We start from the raw sequence: 4,699 nt of genomic DNA, 5'->3' as shown, positions 1-4,699 counted from the left end.
TGGCATTAACAAATAAAAGGGGGAAAAAAGATGAAGGAGTTTCCAGTTGGAAATCAAAGAAAATGATGTATAAAATATTTTTCAAACATTTGACAGTTAAGTCCTTTGGATTGATTCTGGGGAGACATTTTAGTTCACTGGGTATGAAAATGTACCTGATTTCACTGATCCAAATAACAAAGAGTTATAGTAAGTGGCAGAAAAGTCAAACCAAAATGAATAATGGGCAGGAAGGTAAAATAAAGAAGTGGGCAAATTGGGACACTTGGGAAGATTCAATGCTTGTTGTGGCTCGGAGGGGGGCTCTGAATAACAGATTGCACCCCTGGTGGCTACAGGAATATGGATTGGGACAAGGGTGCCAAGCTGGAGAGAAGGGTGCCCTGGATAGAATTAGACGGAAAGGATGACACAGCAGCAGTGGGGTGAAAGTACGCCAGAAAGGACCGTGGAATCTGTGTGGTTGGAAATTCCACTCTCAGACAATAAAACTGTGCATGGATGAATGTACCTGAGGCAACTTGACCAGAGTAATGAGACTAAGAAACAACATGTGAAAGCTACACGTGGAGATGCAGAAGCTATAAGGCTGAGGCAGAAGCCAGCTCCGTATTTTATAAATCATTCTCCTAGATGCCTGGGCTCTATAACCTGAGGTCAGTTTGACATTCTCTCCTTCCTACCCAGAGAGTCACATTCTGTTGTTTTCCTCCTAGCATCACTCTTGTTCCCCTACCACCATTTTAGTCTCAACACCTCATTCGGGGACACTGGTATGATGTCCCCACTGGTCTCTGTACTGCCAGTCTTTTCACCTGCATCTTTTAGGAAGAGTGCATTATAACGATCTCAGATTTGACTGTATTCTCTTTACCCCTCTCATTAGCTACCAGGTAGTAAGCCTGGACCCACCCTAGCCATCCAGCCTCACCTCCCTCTTCTCACGTGGCCCCTTGTAGACACTTTACTCCCCTCCAGGCCTGTTCCTTTCATGCATTCCGATTCCCTTTCCATCTTTGGGAGATGCAGCTTCCTCTTCCCTTTTACCAGTGTTCTCTTCTCCCTCTTACGTCTCACAACGATGTCCCTCCTTCTTTTTTAAATCAAACAGTACTGAGTGTTGAAGTTATTTAAGCACAGACTGAGGGTCTCTGGAGGGATTTTATTCTAAATCTAATCTAGATCACACCGATTGTTTTATCACACTGACCCCCTCCTTCTGACCTTCTTTCTTATCTCCCTCTAAAGCAAAACACTTTGCTTCTTGAAGTTGGCACCTCCTGACATACTTGACATCCTGTCCAAAATTTATTTATTTTGCAACTTCGGGCAAATTTGTAAACCTCTCTTGCACCTCAGATTTCCATCTGTCAAATGAATAATACCTTATAGGGTTGTTGTGAAATGAAATTCCCTATTAAAGAGCTAGATACACAATAAATGCTAAGTAAATGGTTATCACCATCATTAATATTTTGTCTGAGGACCAATTTCTGAGTAAAGTAAGTAAGCTATTTCAGTGCCTCCTGTGGTCTCATAAAACATACACAAAACTGGCTATCACTGATAGCCTCTTACCTATTAGGAATCTTGCAGCTTTTTACGTGATATATTGACATCCAGGAAGCAAGACTCCTCTATCTGCATTTGGTGAAGTGGAAAATAAACTCAAAAGACCTCTCGGTTAAGGCATCCTTGGGAAATCATTGAAACCTCATAAATTCGGATAATGAGACCTCACGTGCACCATTATGTGTCCAACCTCCTCTCCAGGCCTACTGACCCAACTGGACTTTTGATCTTTCCCCATCCAGCACCTCTTCCAGCTCTCTCCACCTCTGCTCAGCCATTCCTTACCAATCTCAATGCCGCCTTTTCTTTTGCCTCACACTTCTTTCCTTTGTTGGTGTTTCCCTGAGTCCATCCTAAGACCACTTCCTTTGTTCTACATGCTCTCTGTCTGAGCCATCTTGTATGGTCTCTTGACCTCAACTAGCATCTTCTATGCTGAAGAAGCCCAGTAGTAACCTCTGGTCCTAACCTCTCTCACAGACCCTAGCTCCATATTTGTCTCCCTAGACATGTCCACCCAGACGAACACGGGAACTAAAGCCTCAACACACACAAACTAAACGGCCTCCCTTTCCCCATATCTGCTCTGTCCCCGTTATTTCCTTTCTCAATTAACAGCATTTTAAAATTACCGACGTCTTTGTCTACTTCCCTTACTCTTTGATTCCTTTCAGCTAGTTTTTTCTCAGTGATTCTGATTCTTAAATATTTCTCAGATCTGACCCTCTTCATTCTTTACTTTTCTCTAGCCTCTCATCACCTCTCACGTAGACTAACTCAATAGCCTTGTCTGGTCTCCCTGCATCTCCTCTCTAAGCCCTCCAATCTTGTGCTCCATTTGTCTTTCTGAAACCTGAATTTGGGCAAGTCATATGCTTGAGTGAAAAATGCCAGTACCTCTCTAATCACCCAAAGAATACAGCTCGAGCATCTTAGCATGGAATATGGGGCCTTTCCCTCTGTTCCTTACTGGCCTCAGTGATGACAGTCCCTCCATTGGCCTCTCTACGTACAAATCCAGCCACTCGGACCTTCTCCCTAATCATCTTTCCAGTCTCAATGGCCTTCCACTCACTATGCCTTTTGCCTGAAATACCCTTTCCTCCCTTCTCTGCTTATCCAAATTCTACTCTCCTTTATGAGTAATGCCCTGGACTCCGAAGCTTTCTTAGCGCCAGTAGACATGGCTGCCGCAACTTTTAGACGTATGTCACACCTTGTTCTCATGGCTGGTCCTGCACACCATCACCCTCCTGCAGAGTAACTGGTCATTTGTGTTGTCTGACTCCCCAGCAAGACTGTGAGTTCCCTGAAGCCTGGAAGGACATTTTATTTATCTTTTTGAGAAAGAAAGTGTTCACCCAGTGCTGTTGCTGCCTGTAAATCCCCACTGAATGATGGAAGGAGTGTCTGCTTTCATTTCTCAGGACTTTGTTACAAAACTCAAATGAGAGGGTATTTTTGAAAGAACATTATAAACTAAACTACAAATATAAGAACCCTAAATAACCCAGACTTTCCCTGGGCCCTAAAATGACACCACTTCTGGGTGAATGAAGGAGATTCTTCACTTCCCGGAAATCAGACTTATTCTTAATCAAGACCATTTAAGACTTGGAGTGGAATCAACAAAAGCCAGATTGTCTTTTGCAGCCTGTTTTTCTGTGTTCTGTCAGCGCAAATGACGTTAAAATATGCATTTCGAAATACATTCTAATGGACTATCTCAGAAATAGATAAGTAACTAATTAATAATGTGGCTAACAGGAACAGAAAATATAATAGGATTCCAACAGATTTTAGAGCATTTTTTTAGACAAGTGTGGAGCCTGAATAATGGCAGGAGGGAGGAAAATACTAAATGAACAGGACTGTTCAGAGCCTGAAATGCAAGAAAGTTGAGTAGAGATGCAGAGCCCAATCCCTGGCTCCTGGACAATCTATTTGAAGTGCGAAGCTATGGTGGATGTAGCTGTCCCCAGCCAAGTGCTGCAACTAGGGCTACCGAAGTTAGCAAATTAAAATACAGGGCACCCCCATACTGCAGGAAGCATACTTATACTAAAGACATTATTTGTTGTTTATCTGCAGTTCAGATTTAACTGAACACTCTATATTTTATCTGGCAAACTAAGCAGCAACCCAAGGGACTTTAATATCTTTGAACCTGATCTCAGTGGCTCTAGGGCGTTTGAGAGAAAGAATTATTACGGGCTTTCTTATTGTAAACAACCAGAATACTTTAAGGCCACAGTTAAAGTGGTGGTGGACCGCCATCTAGTGGAAAAATTGTGAGAGTGCAAGCTTAAGTTGGAGGCGTAGAAGGGGTTTTTTCTGGAGCCTGCATGGAAGGATTCTACTCCCGCCAACGGCACACTGTTGCACTGTGGGAGGGTGATCACATCAAGAGGATGGGGACTGTGGGGAGGGGGCGCGGGGGGAGGGTGATGTAGGAGGAGTGCTGAAATGTGCGTGCCCTGTGATTTAAGGAGAGAAGTCGCCTGACCATGGCCCTCCAGCACGCAACGTCTGCTCCCTCACTCCCACCAAATCCAAAACAAAAGCTATAGCTAACTCTAGCCCAAGATCCTTCCAAATGGGGTTGGCTCAGAGGCATGTGGAACTGTGACATTCTGCGGGTCTAATCCCAGGTGATTATTATGAGCAATGGAAGAAGTCATCCAAAAGGTAACACTGTGGCTACAAGCTCAGATTTTAAAAGGGCTGAAAAGATGTACAAGTTAAAAGGAGGCACATCCTGGAATTTCAAGGGTAATATCTCAAGGTGTGGAGCCCAGAAACTCAGTGCTGCAAAACATGCTAAAGACCAATACTAACCGTAAGGCTGGCAATGATAATAATAAAACCAAACTTGGAACAGGAAGAGCAGGGAAAAGGTAAATGTACTTCTCAAGGAGCACATTATAACGTCAACATATAATACCGAGAACATATGACTCTTAGTTTAGTCTGTGCTCTCCAGAAAGGACAACATTCTAGAAATTAAAAGCGTTGGGCGAAAAAACACAGGATGGTCTCAAAACCCAAACAGGAGTCTTATAGCTGATTTATATTTAATTATAGATTATATTTAATTCTATATTTCTTCCAGAGCAGAACAGGAGAG

The sequence above is a fragment of the Neophocaena asiaeorientalis genome, unplaced genomic scaffold (assembly GCF_003031525.2).
Source record: "Neophocaena asiaeorientalis asiaeorientalis breed wild unplaced genomic scaffold, Neophocaena_asiaeorientalis_V1.1 scaffold206, whole genome shotgun sequence".
NCBI classification, from domain to species: Eukaryota; Metazoa; Chordata; class Mammalia; order Artiodactyla; family Phocoenidae; genus Neophocaena; species Neophocaena asiaeorientalis.
This window is presented reverse-complemented; position numbering follows the sequence as displayed.